Source organism: Triturus cristatus, chromosome 4_2, assembly GCF_964204655.1.
Source record: "Triturus cristatus chromosome 4_2, aTriCri1.1, whole genome shotgun sequence".
Lineage (NCBI taxonomy): Eukaryota > Metazoa > Chordata > Amphibia > Caudata > Salamandridae > Triturus > Triturus cristatus.
Genome location: NC_140586.1, coordinates 242,788,268 through 242,809,854, shown reverse-complemented (window position 1 = coordinate 242,809,854; position 21,587 = coordinate 242,788,268).

Sequence of the window (21,587 nt, the reverse complement as noted above, 5' to 3'; positions counted from 1 at the left end):
ACGGTAGAAGGAAGTTGTTCCGACCACTGCAGACAGGCTCAGCTCATGCCAGAGCACCATCTCACATGGAACCAAGCACTCTGCCTTCAGGATTGTTAAGGCCTGCCATAGGAGTGACTTATAGGTTACCAGGTGTCCCATTTAAGGTTAGGTATAGGTATACTACACCTAAGTAAGAGGTGGTTACACCAACTTACCCCAGCTGAGTGATCAGCCAGTTGTGTCAAATTTGTTAGGCCAGGCCAGGGGTGGCATAATACATGCTTCAGCCCCTGGTAGGCCTTAGATACACCAAGGCCCTGGGTACCTAGTGTACACTGGTACAGGGGCTCACAGGGTGATCCAATTCCAATTGGTTATGCACCTATAGTGCATAGTGTCAATTTAGTTAGAGAGAACAGCAGGCTGGGGGTCTGATTAGCAGGCCCACAGCCTCAATATGTCAAAAACCAGTGAAGCAAAAAGCAAAAATTTGCGGTGACCATAGGATAGCAGACCCTACTCTCCTACACAACCCCCCCCCCCCAAACGCAGGGACATTAAACTAGCCTTGACCAGTCTCGTCTTCATTTCCTAAGTGGAAGTACCTGGAGAGACCATCTGCATTCCCATGGTCTGTACCTGGCCGGTGCTCCACTGTAAAGTCCATCCCCTGTAGGGAAATGGACCACCTAAGCAGTTTGGGGTTTTCACCCTTCATCTGATTTAGCCACAAGAGGGGCTTATGGTCGGTCTGAATCTTGAAGTGAGTGCCAAACAAGTATGGCCTCAGCTTCTTCAGGACCCACACCACAGCAAAGGCCTCCCTCTCAATAGCTGACCAATTCTTCTCTCTGGGGGTCAACCTTCTGCTAATAAAAGCAATGGGTTGGTCTTGACCATCTACATTAAGTTGTGACAGCACAGCTCCCACACCCAACTCAGAAGCATCTGTTTGGACAATAAACTCTTTGGAGTAGTCAGGACTTTTCAGGATAGGTGCAGAGCACATGGCCTTCTTCAGGTCGTCAAATGCCTTTTGACAGCTTACTGTCCACTGAACCTTTTTGGGCATCTTCTTGGATGTCAGATCATTAAGAGGAGTCACAATGGACCCATAGTTCTTAACAAACTTCCTGTAGTACCCAGTCAAGCCCAAGAAAGCTCGAACCTGAGTCTGGGTGGTTGGAGGAGACCAGTCCTTGATGGATTGTATCTTACTCTCCAGTGGTTGAACTTGGCCTCCACCTACAAGGTGGCCCAAATACACAACCTTACTCTGCCCTATCTGGCACTTAGTAGCCTTGATAGTGAGGCCTGCCTTTTGCAGAGCCTCAAGTACCTTCTTCAGGTGGATCAGGTGATCCTTCCAGGTGGAGCTAAAGACAGCAATGTCATCAAGATATGCTGCACAAAAGTCATCCAACCCAGTAAGGACTTGATTCACCAACCTTTGGAAGGTGGCAGGTGCATTCTTCAGACCAAAGGGCATCACCAAAAATTGATAATGCCCACCTGGGGTTGAAAATGCTGTTTTGGCCTTAGACTCCTCAGCTAATCTGATTTGCCAATAGCCAGCTGTCAAATCAAATGTGCTCAAAAACTTAGCAGAAGCCAGTTTATCTATGAGCTCATCTGCCCTTGGAATAGGATGTGCATCTGTCCTAGTGACAGCATTGAGTCCTCTGTAATCCACACAGAACCTCAACTCTCTCTTGCCATCTTTGGTGTGAGGTTTGGGGACCAGAACCACTGGGCTAGCCCAGGGGCTCTCTGAGGGTTCAATGACACCCAGTTCCAGCATTTTGTGTACCTCAGCCTTTTTACGGTCCCTGACGTGGTCAGGTTGTCTGTAAAGTTTGTTCTTCACAGGCAGACTGTCACCAGTGTCCACCACATGGGTACACCAGTCAGTTTGGCTAGGTATCAATGAAAACATGTGTTGAAATGATTGTAGAACCTGTCTACATTCAATCTGCTGATGCTCAGTGAGGTTGCCTTCAAGGGTCACTCCTTCAACTGAACCATCTTCAGGGTTCTGAGACAACAGGTCTGGGAGAGGGTCACTCTCTTCCTCCTGTCCCTCATCTGTAGCCATGAGCAAGCCCATGTCTGCCCTGTCAACATATGCTTTTAACCTGTACCCTGTGGGGACTCCTGGGAGTTCCTAGGTCCACCAAGTAGGTAACCTCTCCCTTCTTTTCCAGGATTGTATGGGGTCCAGACCATTTGTCTTGGAGTGCTGCTGGGGCCACTGGCTCCAACACCCATACCTTCTGTCCTGGCTGAAACTCAACCAAGACAGCCTTTTGGTCATGCCAAGCTTTCTGTAAGGCCTGGCTTGCCTCAAGGTTTTTGGATGCCTTCTCCATATACTCACCATCCTGGAGCGGAGACCAAGTACATAGTCCACTATGTCTTGTTTAGGCTTTTTGAGAGGTAACTCCCATCCTTCCTTCACTAAACACAGTGGGCCTCTTACAGGGTGCCCAAACAACAATTCAAAGGGGCTGTAGCCAACTCCTTTTTGTGGGACCTCTCTGTAAGCAAACAGAAGGCAGGGTAGAAGGATGTCCCATCTTCGCCTGAGCTTTTCAGGTAATCCTTTGATCATACCCTTTAGGGTCTTGTTGAATCTCTCAACAAGCCCATTGCATTGTGGGTGATAAGGAGTGGTGAACTTGTAGTTGACACAACATTCCTTCCACATAGCTGTCAAGTATCCTGACATGAAGTTGGTACCTCTGTCAGAAACCACCTCCTTAGGAAACCCCACTCTGGAGAATACTCCCAGCAGGGCCCTGGCCACAACAGGAGCTGTAGTGGTCCTAAGGGGAATTGCCTCTGGATACCTGGTGGCATGATCCACTACCACCAGTATAAATCTGTGCCCAGATGCAGTGGGAGGATCCATGGGACCCACTATACCTATTCCCACTCTTTCAAAGGGGACCCCCACCACAGGTAGTGGTATTAGGGGGGCCTTTGTTGTGCCACCTGATTTGCCACTGGCTTGGCAGGTCACACAGGAGCGACAAAACTCCTTGGTATCTTCATTCATGTGAGGCCAGTGAAAGTGAGGGACAAGCCTGTCCCAAGTCTTGTTCTGGCCTAAGTGTCCTGCTAGAGGAATATCATGGGCCAAGGTAAGAAGGAAGCCCCTAAATTGCAGAGGTATAACCAACCTCCTGGTTGCACCAGGTTTTGGGTCTCTAGCCTCTGAATAAAGGAGCCCATCATCCCAATACACTTTATGGGTACCTTGAGCATTCCCAGCAGCCTCAGCAGCAGCCAGCTGTCTGAGGGGTTCAAGAGATGGACAGGTTAACTGAGCCTGCCCCAAGTCAGCCCTAGAAGGTCCCCCTGTCCCCAGAAACTCAACCTGATCAGGTTCAAGCTCTTCAGGGACAGTTCCTTCAGGGTTCTCTAGATCATCTTCCTGGGAAGGCTGATCATCACTTGGAGGCAGGGGGGAAGGCACAGCCTTAACCCTCCTGTTCTTCTTCTTGGTAGGTGCTTGGTCCATTGTTCCAGGATCCAAGACCTGTGGTTCAGTAAGGCACTTTTTGGCCTGTGACCTGGTCACAGCAAGGACATGTGGTGATATACCTAACATCTCTGCATGTGTCCTGTACTCCACTTCTGACCATAGAGAACTCTCTAGGTCATTGCCCAACAAACATTCTACTGGGAGGTCTGCACTAACCACAACCCTTTTGAGGCCAGTTACCCCTCCCCATGAGAAGTTAACAACTGCCACACTGTGTGAAGTAGTGGCATTGCTGGCATTGGTCACCAGGTAATTCTCACCTGGTATGTACTGTCCAGGATCCACTAAGCCTGGTGTCACCATAGTGACACTGGCACATGTGTCCCTGTAGGCTTGAGCCACTTTTTCATTTATTAAAGGAGTCTGTCTGTACTTGCCCATGTTACTGGGGCTCACAGTCAGGGACAAATCCATGTCCCCATCACAGATCAAGACCGCCTGTGTCAGGGTTCTGTCTAAGTCAGAATCTCCTTCAGTACCCATAGTGATTCCCACTACACCCTTTGTCTGGGGACCAACACTGCTAACAGTAGTACTGGGAGCAGGTGCCTTAGGGGCAACAGTGTTGGGGGCTCCACCCTTCTTACAATCACTAGTCCAGTGAGTTGTATTCTTGCAAGATTTGCACCAGGGTTTCCTTGGACCTTCTTTCTTCTTCCCTTTAGGCTGGGACCCACCCTCGTTAGTACTAGTTTGGGGCCCTGTTGAAGACTTCTGGTCTTTAGATTTCTGATCTCCACCCTTTTGGTCTGTTTTCTTCTGATCACCCCCTTGGCCCTGGTTCTGGTTCTTTTGCTTAACCCTGGTTCTGACCCATTTGTCTGCCTTCTTTCCCAATTCTTGGGGAGAGGTCAGATCTGAGTCAACCAAGTGTTGATGCAGTTGCTGGTTCTGACAGTTATTTAAAATCTGTTCTCTCATCATCAAATTGTACAATCCTGTATAATCAGATACCTTACTTCCCAGCAACCAACCCTCCAAAGCTTTAGTGGCACATTCAATGTATTCAGACCAGTCCTGAGTCTGTGTCTTCTGGGTGTCTCTGAACATTAACCTGTACTGTTCAGTGGTTAAGCCTAACCCATCAACTAGGACACTCTTCAGGGCTCTGTAGTTTCTGACATCCTCCTCCCTAACAGTGAGGAGTCTATCTCTGCCTCTTCCTTCAAAGGAGAGCCATAAGATTGCTGCCCACTGGTCTTCAGGAACCTGCTGTACTTTGCAGGCTCTCTCAAGAGCAGTCATCCACTTGTGGATATCATCCCCACTTTTGTAGGGGGGCACAACCTTGGACAGGTTCCTATTGTCAAAGACCCGATCTTTGTCCTTAGGGACAATGCTGCCACCAGTGGGTATAGACCCACTCTCTCTAGGTTGCCTAGCTTTACTCAGTTTCTCTTCCATCAGAGCTACTTCTAACTCCTGTCTCCTGATTCTCAGCTGAGCTTCCTTCATTCTGGCCTCATGCTCCCTCTGAGGGCTGGTCATCCCCCTTCTGGGTCGACCTTGGGAGCCTCTAGAGGCATGAGAAGCATTAGACTCACCTGAGTGATTGCTCTGCCTCCCAAACCCCTGGTTAAGTCCACTAGGGAGATCCAATGGGATGATCCCATTGTCAGTCCCCAGTAGCCTTAAGTTTGCTGGGCCACGTATAACACTTGGCACTGGGCTAGTTCTCCCTTCATCCCCACTACCTTCTGTATCAGTACCCTTATCACTTTCATCCTCTGTAGTATGATTCTCATCTAAGGGGTGACTATTGGAAAGGGGTACCTCAGTAGCATCTTCAGAAGGGGGGCCTCCTGTTCCAGTCCCTAAGGGGCCTAACTGGGAGGCTTTCTTGAGAGCTCTCTGATCTTCATCAGCTTGCAAGAGTTCTCTGAGTTCAGCAGAGGTAGGGTTCTTGGGCTGTTTAAGTCCCCTGATATTTGCCAACTGCCTGAGCTCATTTTGATTTAGGGTAGCAAAGAGAGTTGGTGCCCTCTGGGGGTCACTCTCGACAGAGATGGGTACATTGGACCCCTCTGCCCCGCTCCATTGCTCTTAAGTGTGGGTGGATGTGTTGCAATCTACCTACACTTGGGTTTTCCTACTAAACCTATCTAGTAGTTGTAGTCAGGGTGTGCTACTCCCTTTGCTTTACAACAACTAAGTTCAGTAGAACTTAAGTATATCTAATCTTGTTTTATATGTACCTAAAGGTACCTGTATGATCTTTCAATTGGTAACAAAGAGATTACAGAGGTAAAATACAGCAAGCTCAAATCCAACCGCTGCTCACCAATGTGAGAAGTTGCCCTGGTATATGATGTTCACTAGTTAAAGTGACCACCTTGTACCATGCCAAGCAACCCTGATGGTGTGGTTGTAAGTCAACCTTTTCGGACTAGCTGCCCTAGTGGTAGCGTAGGCTAAGCAGTCTTTGAGGCTAAACTCGTTAAAGCGTGTTAAGCAGGCTGTTTTACCACATGTAACCCCCCTTTATACCAATGAAAGGACACCACACAGATATATATTCAAAATATATATGTATTTATTACTCAAAGTATCCCCTAGACTCTTTATGAGCACAGGAGCACAAATCGTTAAACAAGAAAGTATTACAATATACAGAAGTTGCACTTTATATGGATGGGCCCTGGTGGCCACTCAAACCATATACTAAAATAGTGGTATAAGTACCACGAACAGGAAGGGGAAAAGGCCTAGGGCCTCTAGAATCGCTGGGCCTACAAGGAGCTAACTTCAGTTAGTGACCAGGAGGTCCACGGGTCACGTGTGCAGTGAGGAAAGTTACACGCGGGCTCCCATAGGTTTTCAATGGGTGCGTAAAAGTTCAAAAGTTACTGCAAAAAGGGTCTTCTGGATGGACTACGAACTTAAGACTTAAAACACAGACACTAGAGATGTTTCTCTACACTTGGGCACCGGAGTGCCAGCTTTACCTCACCCACAGGAAACGGGTGCATAGGTCTCGAAGTGCGTCGGGTTTCGTCTATCGATTCAATGGAGCCTGACGACAAAGATGCTGCAGGCGGTCGGTCCAGAAGAGCTGCGTTGGATCCAAGGGTGGATCGGAGTTGTAGAAGACCTGAAAGCAGAGGGGACAGTGTTCACAGTCACTAGCCAGTGACCGGCGTGGCACCAGGTAGGTACCAGGCGATGTCGGGTGCAAACAAGTGAAGAGGTGTAGCTTGTCTCTGCAGCCACGTGGTCCCTGAAGGTCGACGACGTTCAGGAGTCGAGTCACGAGCTGTCCCACGCAGGCTCTCGCTGTCGGCGGTGTTGGCGACTCGAAAGAAGCAAACAAGCCTTGGCAAAGGCAGGAGTCGTGGAAAGTAAAGAAAGCTGTTTGTTCTGACCCGCAAGGTCAGAGGGGCTGCTCTTTTGGAGAGCAGCTGGGGCCAGTCTGGAGCAACCAGACCAGCGTCGTTGATTTCAAGTTAGGTCGCCAAAATGGCCACTAGCCAACGGGCCAGGGACTGGGCAGGCGCGTCGAGATGCAAAGTGCAGAGGGGCCCCACGCAGATCGTGGAGATGCTGGGGGGCTCACCTTTGGTGCAGATGCTGCTCGGGTGTTGGGCTTCTCAGGACCCAAAGCACAACTTGGAGGGAGCCTCTGTTGTCGTGCTGGCAGCTTGTCGTCGGTCTTTCAAGATGGCTGGCTCCACGTGTCTCGGTGCCTCCACGGGTTCCTTCTTTGCAGGGACTGTGGATCGGGCGGTGAGAGGTCTGGAGGTCCAGGTCTTGTCGGGCTCTGGGCTCGGGCTCCGGTAGGGAGGCGGCGGCAAAGCAGACGTCGAATAGCTGGTTGGTGCTTGCGTTAGCAAGATGGTCACTCCCTGACCATAGGGGAGATTTCCTTCTGTCCTCTGTGCAGCAGAGCGTCGAAGTTCCCGTCTTCTTCTTGTAGTTAAGTTGATTCCAGGATGTCTGAAGTCTTAGGACACAGCTCCTACCTTTAAGCGGATTCTAGGGGCCGGACTACCTGCTAGGTCCCTCCCTAAGGGTGGGACCAGGAAGGGGGGTGGTTACACCCCCAATCCTTTGTCCAGCTCGCCCCAGGTCCGGGGCTGGTATGCCCCAGGACCGGTTTGAACTGGCATATGCACCGAGGCTCCTTGTGAGCCTCAGGCATGTCTCATTCCATTCAAGCCCTACCTGACCAATACACAAAATCCTGTCTGCGGTGGTGCTCGCACCTCCCCTGGCAGGAAACCCTTTGTCCACGTCTCCCAAGCTGGAAGGACTCCCAGCAGCAGGAGGGCAGACTTGTGTCTGTGGTGGCAGCATCCATTTTGTGGAGCTGAGGCTATGTCTGATTTTACCCGGGTTTCAGGTACTGTATATGTCGTGTCCCTCTAGAAGGGTGGAATGCTAACCCCGTCGCCAGAATTGGCGAGGGGTTAGTATTCCAATTCGTATGACACCTTACTCGACATGTTTTGATAAAGCCAAACCAAAGATAGCATTTAACCGCGAGGTTCAGAATGCACTTAAGAGTATATGGTATGACGATATCTGGAAACGGTAGAAGGAAGTTGTTCCGACCACTGCAGACAGGCTCAGCTCATGCCAGAGCACCATCTCACATGGAACCAAGCACTTTGCCTTCAGGATTGTTAAGGCCTGCCATAGGAGTGACTTATAGGTTACCAGGTGTCCCATTTAAGGTTAGGTATAGGTATACTACACCTAAGTAAGAGGTGGTTACACCAACTTACCCCAGCTGAGTGATCAGCCAGTTGTGTCAAATTTGTTAGGCCAGGCCAGGGGTGGCATAATACATGCTTCAGACCCTGGTAGGCCTTAGATACACCAAGGCCCTGGGTACCTAGTGTACACTGGTACAGGGGCTCACAGGGTGATCCAATTCCAATTGGTTATGCACCTATAGTGCATAGTGTCAATTTAGTTAGAGAGAACAGCAGGCTGGGGGTCTGATTAGCAGGCCCACAGCCTCAATATGTCAAAAACCAGTGAAGCAAAAAGCAAAAATTTGCGGTGACCATAGGATAGCAGACCCTACTCTCCTACACAACCCCCCCCCCCCCCCAAACGCAGGGACATTAAACTAGCCTTGACCAGTCTCGTCTTCATTTCCTAAGTGGAAGTACCTGGAGAGACCATCTGCATTCCCATGGTCTGTACCTGGCCGGTGCTCCACTGTAAAGTCCATCCCCTGTAGGGAAATGGACCACCTAAGCAGTTTGGGGTTTTCACCCTTCATCTGATTTAGCCACAAGAGGGGCTTATGGTCGGTCTGAATCTTGAAGTGAGTGCCAAACAAGTATGGCCTCAGCTTCTTCAGGACCCACACCACAGCAAAGGCCTCCCTCTCAATAGCTGACCAATTCTTCTCTCTGGGGGTCAACCTTCTGCTAATAAAAGCAATGGGTTGGTCTTGACCATCTACATTAAGTTGTGACAGCACAGCTCCCACACCCAACTCAGAAGCATCTGTTTGGACAATAAACTCTTTGGAGTAGTCAGGACTTTTCAGGATAGGTGCAGAGCACATGGCCTTCTTCAGGTCGTCAAATGCCTTTTGACAGCTTACTGTCCACTGAACCTTTTTGGGCATCTTCTTGGATGTCAGATCATTAAGAGGAGTCACAATGGACCCATAGTTCTTAACAAACTTCCTGTAGTACCCAGTCAAGCCCAAGAAAGCTCGAACTTGAGTCTGGGTGGTTGGAGGAGACCAGTCCTTGATGGATTGTATCTTACTCTCCAGTGGTTGAACTTGGCCTCCACCTACAAGGTGGCCCAAATACACAACCTTACTCTGCCCTATCTGGCACTTAGTAGCCTTGATAGTGAGGCCTGCCTTTTGCAGAGCCTCAAGTACCTTCTTCAGGTGGATCAGGTGATCCTTCCAGGTGGAGCTAAAGACAGCAATGTCATCAAGATATGCTGCACAAAAGTCATCCAACCCAGTAAGGACTTGATTCACCAACCTTTGGAAGGTGGCAGGTGCATTCTTCAGACCAAAAAGCATCACCAAAAATTGATAATGCCCACCTGGGGTTGAAAATGCTGTTTTGGCCTTAGACTCCTCAGCTAATCTGATTTGCCAATAGCCAGCTGTCAAATCAAATGTGCTCAAAAACTTAGCAGAAGCCAGTTTATCTATGAGCTCATCTGCCCTTGGAATAGGATGTGCATCTGTCCTAGTGACAGCATTGAGTCCTCTGTAATCCACACAGAACCTCAACTCTCTCTTGCCATCTTTGGTGTGAGGTTTGGGGACCAGAACCACTGGGCTAGCCCAGGGGCTCTCTGAGGGTTCAATGACACCCAGTTCCAGCATTTTGTGTACCTCAGCCTTTTTACGGTCCCTGACGTGGTCAGGTTGTCTGTAAAGTTTGTTCTTCACAGGCAGACTGTCACCAGTGTCCACCACATGGGTACACCAGTCAGTTTGGCTAGGTATCAATGAAAACGTGTTGAAATGATTGTAGAACCTGTCTACATTCAATCTGCTGATGCTCAGTGAGGTTGCCTTCAAGGGTCACTCCTTCAACTGAACCATCTTCAGGGTTCTGAGACAACAGGTCTGGGAGAGGGTCACTCTCTTCCTCCTGTCCCTCATCTGTAGCCATGAGCAAGCCCATGTCTGCCCTGTCAACATATGCTTTTAACCTGTACCCTGTGGGGACTCCTGGGAGTTCCTAGGTCCACCAAGTAGGTAACCTCTCCCTTCTTTTCCAGGATTGTATGGGGTCCAGACCATTTGTCTTGGAGTGCTGCTGGGGCCACTGGCTCCAACACCCATACCTTCTGTCCTGGCTGAAACTCAACCAAGACAGCCTTTTGGTCATGCCAAGCTTTCTGTAAGGCCTGGCTTGCCTCAAGGTTTTTGGATGCCTTCTCCATATACTCACCATCCTGGAGCGGAGACCAAGTACATAGTCCACTATGTCTTGTTTAGGCTTTTTGAGAGGTAACTCCCATCCTTCCTTCACTAAACACAGTGGGCCTCTTACAGGGTGCCCAAACAACAATTCAAAGGGGCTGTAGCCAACTCCTTTTTGTGGGACCTCTCTGTAAGCAAACAGAAGGCAGGGTAGAAGGATGTCCCATCTTCGCCTGAGCTTTTCAGGTAATCCTTTGATCATACCCTTTAGGGTCTTGTTGAATCTCTCAACAAGCCCATTGCATTGTGGGTGATAAGGAGTGGTGAACTTGTAGTTGACACCACATTCCTTCCACATAGCTGTCAAGTATCCTGACATGAAGTTGGTACCTCTGTCAGAAACCACCTCCTTAGGAAACCCCACTCTGGAGAATACTCCCAGCAGGGCCCTGGCCACAACAGGAGCTGTAGTGGTCCTAAGGGGAATTGCCTCTGGATACCTGGTGGCATGATCCACTACCACCAGTATAAATCTGTGCCCAGATGCAGTGGGAGGATCCATGGGACCCACTATACCTATTCCCACTCTTTCAAAGGGGACCCCCACCACAGGTAGTGGTATTAGGGGGGCCTTTGTTGTGCCACCTGATTTGCCACTGGCTTGGCAGGTCACACAGGAGCGACAAAACTCCTTGGTATCTTCATTCATGTGAGGCCAGTGAAAGTGAGGGACAAGCCTGTCCCAAGTCTTGTTCTGGCCTAAGTGTCCTGCTAGAGGAATATCATGGGCCAAGGTAAGAAGGAAGCCCCTAAATTGCAGAGGTATAACCAACCTCCTGGTTGCACCAGGTTTTGGGTCTCTAGCCTCTGAATAAAGGAGCCCATCATCCCAATACACTTTATGGGTACCTTGAGCATTCCCAGCAGCCTCAGCAGCAGCCAGCTGTCTGAGGGGTTCAAGAGATGGACAGGTTAACTGAGCCTGCCCCAAGTCAGCCCTAGAAGGTCCCCCTGTCCCCAGAAACTCAACCTGATCAGGTTCAAGCTCTTCAGGGACAGTTCCTTCAGGGTTCTCTAGATCATCTTCCTGGGAAGGCTGATCATCACTTGGAGGCAGGGGGGAAGGCACAGCCTTAACCCTCCTGTTCTTCTTCTTGGTAGGTGCTTGGTCCATTGTTCCAGGATCCAAGACCTGTGGTTCAGTAAGGCACTTTTTGGCCTGTGACCTGGTCACAGCAAGGACATGTGGTGATATACCTAACATCTCTGCATGTGTCCTGTACTCCACTTCTGACCATAGAGAACTCTCTAGGTCATTGCCCAACAAACATTCTACTGGGAGGTCTGCACTAACCACAACCCTTTTGAGGCCAGTTACCCCTCCCCATGAGAAGTTAACAACTGCCACACTGTGTGAAGTAGTGGCATTGCTGGCATTGGTCACCAGGTAATTCTCACCTGGTATGTACTGTCCAGGATCCACTAAGCCTGGTGTCACCATAGTGACACTGGCACATGTGTCCCTGTAGGCTTGAGCCACTTTTTCATTTATTAAAGGAGCCTGTCTGTACTTGCCCATGTTACTGGGGCTCACAGTCAGGGACAAATCCATGTCCCCATCACAGATCAAGACTGCCTGTGTCAGGGTTCTGTCTAAGTCAGAATCTCCTTCAGTACCCATAGTGATTCCCACTACACCCTTTGTCTGGGGACCAACACTGCTAACAGTAGTACTGGGAGCAGGTGCCTTAGGGGCAACAGTGTTGGGGGCTCCACCCTTCTTACAATCACTAGTCCAGTGAGTTGTATTCTTGCAAGATTTGCACCAGGGTTTCCTTGGACCTTCTTTCTTCTTCCCTTTAGGCTGGGACCCACCCTCGTTAGTACTAGTTTGGGGCCCTGTTGAAGACTTCTGGTCTTTAGATTTCTGATCTCCACCCTTTTGGTCTGTTTTCTTCTGATCACCCCCTTGGCCCTGGTTCTGGTTCTTTTGCTTAACCCTGGTTCTGACCCATTTGTCTGCCTTCTTTCCCAATTCTTGGGGAGAGGTCAGATCTGAGTCAACCAAGTGTTGATGCAGTTGCTGGTTCTGACAGTTATTTAAAATCTGTTCTCTCATCATCAAATTGTACAATCCTGTATAATCAGATACCTTACTTCCCAGCAACCAACCCTCCAAAGCTTTAGTGGCACATTCAATGTATTCAGACCAGTCCTGAGTCTGTGTCTTCTGGGTGTCTCTGAACATTAACCTGTACTGTTCAGTGGTTAAGCCTAACCCATCAACTAGGACACTCTTCAGGGCTCTGTAGTTTCTGACATCCTCCTCCCTAACAGTGAGGAGTCTATCTCTGCCTCTTCCTTCAAAGGAGAGCCATAAGATTGCTGCCCACTGGTCTTCAGGAACCTGCTGTACTTTGCAGGCTCTCTCAAGAGCAGTCATCCACTTGTGGATATCATCCCCACTTTTGTAGGGGGGCACAACCTTGGACAGGTTCCTATTGTCAAAGACCCGATCTTTGTCCTTAGGGACAATGCTGCCACCAGTGGGTATAGACCCACTCTCTCTAGGTTGCCTAGCTTTACTCAGTTTCTCTTCCATCAGAGCTACTTCTAACTCCTGTCTCCTGATTCTCAGCTGAGCTTCCTTCATTCTGGCCTCATGCTCCCTCTGAGGGCTGGTCATCCCCCTTCTGGGTCGACCTTGGGAGCCTCTAGAGGCATGAGAAGCATTAGACTCACCTGAGTGATTGCTCTGCCTCCCAAACCCCTGGTTAAGTCCACTAGGGAGATCCAATGGGATGATCCCATTGTCAGTCCCCAGTAGCCTTAAGTTTGCTGGGCCACGTATAACACTTGGCACTGGGCTAGTTCTCCCTTCATCCCCACTACCTTCTGTATCAGTACCCTTATCACTTTCATCCTCTGTAGTATGATTCTCATCTAAGGGGTGACTATTGGAAAGGGGTACCTCAGTAGCATCTTCAGAAGGGGGGCCTCCTGTTCCAGTCCCTAAGGGGCCTAACTGGGAGGCTTTCTTGAGAGCTCTCTGATCTTCATCAGCTTGCAAGAGTTCTCTGAGTTCAGCAGAGGTAGGGTTCTTGGGCTGTTTAAGTCCCCTGATATTTGCCAACTGCCTGAGCTCATTTTGATTTAGGGTAGCAAAGAGAGTTGGTGCCCTCTGGGGGTCACTCTCGACAGAGATGGGTACATTGGACCCCTCTGCCCCGCTCCATTGCTCTTAAGTGTGGGTGGATGTGTTGCAATCTACCTACACTTGGGTTTTCCTACTAAACCTATCTAGTAGTTGTAGTCAGGGTGTGCTACTCCCTTTGCTCTACAACAACTAAGTTCAGTAGAACTTAAGTATATCTAATCTTGTTTTATATGTACCTAAAGGTACCTGTATGATCTTTCAATTGGTAACAAAGAGATTACAGAGGTAAAATACAGCAAGCTCAAATCCAACCGCTGCTCACCAATGTGAGAAGTTGCCCTGGTATATGATGTTCACTAGTTAAAGTGACCACCTTGTACCATGCCAAGCAACCCTGATGGTGTGGTTGTAAGTCAACCTTTTCGGACTAGCTGCCCTAGTGGTAGCGTAGGCTAAGCAGTCTTTGAGGCTAAACTCGTTAAAGCGTGTTAAGCAGGCTGTTTTACCACATGTAACCCCCCTTTATACCAATGAAAGGACACCACACAGATATATATTCAAAATATATATGTATTTATTACTCAAAGTATCCCCTAGACTCTTTATGAGCACAGGAGCACAAATCGTTAAACAAGAAAGTATTACAATATACAGAAGTTGCACTTTATATGGATGGGCCCTGGTGGCCACTCAAACCATATACTAAAATAGTGGTATAAGTACCACGAACAGGAAGGGGAAAAGGCCTAGGGCCTCTAGAATCGCTGGGCCTACAAGTAGCTAACTTCAGTTAGTGACCAGGAGGTCCACGGGTCGCGTGTGCAGTGAGGAAAGTTACACGCGGGCTCCCATAGGTTTTCAATGGGTGCGTAAAAGTTCAAAAGTTACTGCAAAAAGGGTCTTCTGGAGGGACTACAAACTTAAGACTTAAAACACAGACACTAGAGATGTTTCTCTACACTTGGGCACCGGAGTGCCAGCTTTACCTCACTCACAGGAAGCGGGTGCATAGGTCTCGAAGTGCGTCGGGTTTCGTCTATCGATTCAATGGAGCCTGACGACAAAGATGCTGCAGGCGGTCGGTCCAGAAGAGCTGCGTTGGATCCAAGGGTGGATCGGAGTTGTAGAAGACCTGAAAGCAGAGGGGACAGTGTTCACAGTCACTAGCCAGTGACCGGCGTGGTACCAGGTAGGTACCAGGCGATGTCGGGTGCAAACGGGTGAAGAGGTGTAGCTTGTCTCTGCAGCCACGTGGTCCCTGAAGGTCGACGACATCCAGGAGTCGAGTCACGAGCTGTCCCACGCAGACTCTCGCTGTCGGCGGTGTTGGCGACTCGAAAGAAGCAAACAAGCCTTGGCAAAGGCAGGAGTCGTGGAAAGTAAAGAAAGCTGTTTGTTCTGACCAGCAAGGTCAGAGGGGCTGCTCTTTTGGAGAGCAGCTGGGGCCAGTCTGGAGCAACCAGACCAGCGTCGTTGATTTCAAGTTAGGTCGCCAAAATGGCCCCTGCTAACAGGCCAGGGACCGGGCAGGCGCGTCGAGATGCAAAGTGCAGAGGGGCCCCACGCAGATCGTGGAGATGCTGGGGGGCTCACCTTTGGTGCAGATGCTGCTCGGGTGTTGGGCTTCTCAGGACCCAAAGCACAACTTGGAGGGAGCCTCTGTTGTCGTGCTGGCAGCTTGTCGTCTGTCTTTCAAGATGGCTGGCTCCACGTGTCTCGGTTTCTCCACGGGTTCCTTCTTTGCAGGGACTGTGGATCGGGCGGTGAGAGGTCTGGAGGTCCAGGTCTTGTCGGGCTCTGGGCTCGGGCTCCAGTAGGGAGGCGGCGGCAAAGCAGACGTCGAATAGCTGGTTGGTGCTTGCGTTAGCAAGATGGTCACTCCCTGACCATAGGGGAGATTTCCTTCTGTCCTCTGTGCAGCAGAGCGTCGAAGTTCCCGTCTTCTTCTTGTAGTTAAGTTGATTCCAGGATGTCTGAAGTCTTAGGACACAGCTCCTACCTTTAAGCGGATTCTAGGGGCCGGACTACCTGCTAGGTCCCTCCCTAAGGGTGGGACCAGGAAGGGGGGTGGTTACACCCGCAATCCTTTGTCCAGCTCGCCCCAGGTCCGGGGCTGGTATGCCCCAGGACCGGTTTGAACTGGCATATGCACCGAGGCTCCTTGTGAGCCTCAGGCATGTCTCATTCCATTCAAGCCCTACCTGACCAATACACAAAATCCTGACTGGGGTGGTGCTCGCACCTCCCCTGGCAGGAAACCCTTTGTCCACGTCTCCCAAGCTGGAAGGACTCCCAGCAGCAGGAGGGCAGACTTGTGTCTGTGGTGGCAGCATCCATTTTGTGGAGCTGAGACTATGTCTGATTTTACCCGGGTTTCAGGTACTGTATATGTCGTGTCCCTCTAGAAGGGTGGAATGCTAACCCCGTCGCCAGAATTGGCGAGGGGTTAGTATTCCAATTCGTATGACACCTTACTCGACATGTTTTGATAAAGCCAAACCAAAGATAGCATTTAACCGCGAGGTTCATAATGCACTTAAGAGTATATGGTATGACGATATCTGGAAACGGTAGAAGGAAGTTGTTCCGACCACTGCAGACAGGCTCAGCTCATGCCAGAGCACCATCTCACATGGAACCAAGCACTCTGCCTTCAGGATTGTTAAGGCCTGCCATAGGAGTGACTTATAGGTTACCAGGTGTCCCATTTAAGGTTGGGTATAGGTATACTACACCTAAGTAAGAGGTGGTTACACTAACTTACCCCAGCTGAGTGATCCGCCAGTTGAGTCAAATTTGTTAGGCCAGGCCAGGGGTGGCATAATACATGCTTCAGCCCCTGGTTTTTGATTTTGATTTGATTTGATTTGATGTGGATTTATATAGCGCGAATTGCTGCCCAGGGGCGTCCAAGCGCCAAGGCCCTGGGTACCTAGTGTACACTGGTACAGGGGCTCACAGGGTGATCCAATTCCAATTGGTTATGCACCTATAGTGCATAGTGTCAATTTAGTTAGAGAGAACAGCAGGCTGGGGGTCTGATTAGCAGGCCCACAGCCTCAATATGTCAAAAACCAGTGAAGCAAAAAGCAAAAATTTGGGGTGACCATAGGATAGCAGACCCTACTCTCCTACACACAGACATTCAAAGAAACGAGCTACTGACAAACGAAACTTTCAAAGCAAAATAAAAACAAGCTGTCGAATTGAACGAGGAAGCAGTGGTTCACACGCCCCTTCCCTGCTGCTACAGCCGCAAGTAAAGGATCCAGTCCGGGTGGGCGGGGCCAAAAGGGGACAGGGCAGTAACAAGGAGGGACTGAAAAGCCTCCTTCATAATAGAAAGCCAGCATTTAGCCTGAACTATGACGCAAGCCAATGGGAAGATCGGGCGTGGCTTCAAGTCCCCTTCTGAAAGTGTATCGATGACAATAAGCCTCACAGAGTGAGGAGCGCAAGCGCTCCAGCGCTAGGTCTGCGAGACCTAAAAAGAGTCCCCCAGTGCAGTTAAAGGCTTGCGAGAAGATGAGCCAGGACTCAGAAGTGTCGTTCACCTGGGGGCAGTCGCTGTCAGCAGCCTACCTCGAATCTCCAGGGAGCTGAGCCGGGCACCTATTCTTCGAGGCCAGGGCTATGTAAATGAAGGTCAAGGCCAGAGGGATAATGTTATTATTAATACACATATTTGGAGGCGTAAAGGTTTTACAAGAACTTCTGCGTGGTCTTTAGGGAAATAGACATAGTGTAACCAGTGTGTTTAAAAGTCGCATCTCTGGGATGCCTCTTGAATTGGCAAAACAGGGCCAGCTGAACACAAGAAAGGGCCCATTTTAAACTAGCGGCCCAGTGCTGACCACATATGTGCCCCTAAGCGAAACAAAAATTGCATTGGTTCGATTTACGTCATTTTCTTCTGAATGATCAAGGGAATGTGGAGAGCTCCCTCAAAGCCTGTTCAATTCTTTCATTTCGCTTTCTCCCTTTGACCTATGTCACTCTCTTCTTGCCACTTTGTAACCACAGTTATAATATATAACATAACGTGTATTTGAAAAGGGCACGTTCACCCAGAAGGGTATCTTGGCGCCGAGTAACAGATGTTTATATGTATTACTCTCCTTTCTTCCTGTAACTCCTCTTTCCTCTGCGACCCCCTCTCTTTCACTCTCTCCCACTATCATTTCTACCCTGCTTTCTCTCTTCCATCGAGTTCTGCTGATTTTACACCTTTCACTTTTTTCCCTGTCTCTCCTTCCTGTCTCCTTTTTCATATCTCTATTACTATGTTTCAAGCAGTCTAAGTTTATTTTTCGAAATTGCCCTCCCCTGCTGCACGCTTTCCGTACCTATCATTATCACACCCTTTTTTGCCACAAATTCTCGGTCATGTTCTCTTTCCTTCCGTAGCCTCTTTCGCTGAATCTCCTAAGGCAACTCCTGTGTACGTGCTTCTCTCTTAAACCTGCAGGTGAAGGCTCAGGAAAAATAATTCTTAATAGTTCTGAATATTCACAGACTGCCAATTCTTCAAAATAAACACAACTCCCAGTTAGTTAATGGTCACATCAAACATTGTATGTGACCTGTACATCATAAACACCAAGGTCAACTTACCCTTAAGTGCTTGGTAAATTGCATACCATCAAATTTGGTAACATTATCACAAGTTATTTATAGCACAGACGAACCAAGTGTGGTATGGAGTGGTACATAAGTTTTGTTGTTATCTATGCTCGTTATTCCCACTAAAACGCTGTAAGTATCCATTTTAGGTCGAGCCTGGGCAGCGCATGCGCTTCTCTGTGAGGCATGCTGTATTAAGTTTAGGCATATGAGCTATGCCCATCTTTTCAATTGGTTCCTGTTACTGTCTTTGCGCAGTTGTTGCTTTACTTTTGTAAATAGGCTTATTAGCCCCTCCTTGGTACTGTCTTGTCTGCATTTGTAACCCGCCATGATGACTGGGCTTTTTATTTGTGTCGGTACACGGTCTACTTAATAAGTCGGTGAGCACTATTCTCTTTAATGATGATCCCCTATTCCACCCACGACATGGCAGCACGCTGCGCGCTTTTAGAATCTCTTTAAATTACAGCGTGGTCTGCTTTAACTATAGCGGCCACGCTTATTAAATTATTTAATTTACGGCGCAGTCCGCTTTTACTTTTAGCAGCCGTGCTTATTTAATTATTTATCTTGCAGCGAAGGCTGCTTTCACATTAGCGGCCACGCTTTATTATTTATCCATTTGGCCTGCCGCCACCTAGTTTTCAAAATCGACCTTCAAGGAAATCAGCATTTCAATTGTGGCTTATTTTAACCACACAAGCTGTGGCATAGAAGTATGGCTGAAGTAGCTTGTTACCTCGCTCTGTCTCCACAATTATTATGTCCCTCCTGCTGAACCAACATATCTGAATGAAACAGTTAGTTATAGATACCTTACCTTAGCATTACCCCAAGTCGTCAGACTGGATTCTGAAAGTTTTTCGTCAGCAGTACCCCTGCGCGTCGCAAGGTGGCGTCGGTTGACTCTGCGTTCGTCGCCTGGTCGCCGGGATGACGTCGTGGTAGCTACATAGACGCCGCCCTCGCACGCTGACGTCAGTGCTTTCTTTTTACGCGCCAGCAAGCGCAGATCCGGAGAGAGGGATACCCCCAGTCATTTTTCGACTGAACTTTTTTCTCGACTTTTGTCGACATCATTGTTTTTTTAGTCCATACGACTCCTGATGCACGAGGGATGCCCAGCTTTAAGGCTTGCGGCTCCTGTAATTGTCTGATGTCGGCTCCGCACCGCATGTGCCTCTACTGCCTGGAGCGCAACCACAACCCCAAGTCGTGCTCCGACTGCCGCTCCATCGCCCTGAAGTCTTTGCGGGAGCGGTCCCAAAAGCTACTCGAGTCCCAGCAGTCGGCTCTGCATCGTTCGAGGTCACGGAGGAGGTCGAGAGACTGGTCGCGGAGCCAACACCATTCTTCCTCTATGTCTTTCCACTCGGGTCAGGTAAGTCGAAACACAAAAAGAAGTTGAAGAAGCATCGTCGCTCTTCGACTTCTCCCCCTCCGTCAGCCGACGTGACAAGGGATGCAGGTGGTGCCCCTCCCGCGGCTCCACATGCGGAGCCCGTAGGGTCGGCTCTGGGTTTCCCCCCTCCCCCCTTCCCAGGACCGGGAGTGACCCCTGCCCAGCGTCGTTAGTTCTACAGACCAATGCATGCCATCTTTGGGAAGCCCGACTCCGCTGGCGCTCCTTCTGGCCCTGCAGACTTGGCTGGGGGCCCTGGGCTTTCGGTGTCGGCGACGCAGGGTCCCCTTGGATCCAGGCCTGGATCCAGAATGGCGCCGGTCGCCCTTGTTACGCCTCCCCCGGCGCTGATTCCACCTGGACCACGTCCGTCACCGGATTCGGCTGTGTCCCCTGCCGACGTCGGCCCCGGCCTCCACCTCGAGGTAGACACGGAGCCGGACCGACAGGTACTTTTGTGCCTCTGTTCTATCCTGGCTCTTTGAGACTAGATTGGCAGCAGAGGAGGATGGGGAGGACTGGGAGGGGTCTGGGGACCCTTTAACTGACCAGTTGGTGTACGAACAGGACTTGTGAGAGTAACTGGGGGAAGCCAGTGGTCTGGATACCTCACCAGACTTTGGCATGTTGTCTCCTCCTACCGTGGCTACGGAAGAGGGAGCATCATACGCAGTGGTGTTACGTAAGGCGGCCAAGGCTCTCCACCTCGAGCTACCTACGTGGCAGTCAGGACTAACCTCTTGACAGAGGTCCTTCAAACGGCAGCGAGCTCTTCGGAGCCCCTGCTGCAGTTTAATGCAGCCCTCACGGACATCCTTTTGGGCACGCGGTCCAGGCCCAACACAAGGGCTTCTGTGGACAGGATGATTGCCCAATGCCACCGCCCAGCCCCGGGCAACCCCCCTTTCATCTCCCAACACCCCACCCCTGAGAGCTTGGTGGTTCAAGCCTCCACTTCTAAAGGCATATTCCCTACCGCACCACCGGATAGGGAATCCAAAAAGCTGGACCACCTTGGGAAGAAAATGTTTTCTTCTGCCAGCTTGGGAATGCAGTCAGAAAACACCGCATGTCTGTTGTGCCACTACACCCACTCTGTGTGGGATACGGTGGCGCAGCTGCCTCCTCATTGCCCAGAGGAGGCCCGGGCTGTACTCTCCCGTGCAGTTGCCGATGGGAGAGACGCAGCGAAGTTTACTATCCGCTGTGTGCTGGATACCGCCGACGCACTTGGTAGGACGATTTCCATGTCAGTAGCCCTTCGACGCTACGCCTGGTTGCGTTCGACTGGTTTTTCCGGGGATGTCCAATCCACCCTTATGGAAATGCCCTTTGATGGCCATCGCCTTTTCGGCGAGAAGGCAGACAACGCGCTAGAGCGCTTTAAGGGCTCTCTGGCTACGGCCAGGTCCTTGGGCCTCTCCACCACCCGCCCTGCGCAGTCTGCCTTTCGTGGCTACGGAAGTGGTGCCCCGCTACATCCCAACCAGAGCCACAGGCCGGTGCAAGCTGTTCAGCCCCAGCGCGGCCAGGGATGTGAGAACCACCAGCGTGGTTCTGGGGGCCAGCGGGAGGGCCAGTCCACCACAGCCCCCTCTGCAGCAGCCTCCAAACCCTCCAAGTCTGACCTTTCAGGGCCACCAAATGCCAGTGGGCGGCAGGATCCACCATCACCTCCCCCACTGGCGCACCATCACATCGGACAGGTGGGTTTTGCAAATAGTCCAAAGGGGCTGCTCCCTCCCTTTTGAGACTACTCCTCCCTTCATGCCACCTCAGTACCATCGCATATTGGAGGATCACCTGGCCCTTCTCCAACAGGAAGTTTCGGCACTCTTGGCCAAAGGTGTCATCGAGCGCGTCCTGCCCCAGAATTAGGTTGTGGTTGCTATTCCCACTACTTTCTGGTACCCAAGAAGGACAACGGCCTGCGTCCTATCTTGGATCTCAGGAACGTCAACCGCTTCCTCCGGAAGGAGAAGTTCAAGATGTTGACACTCGCTCAGGTCTTGCC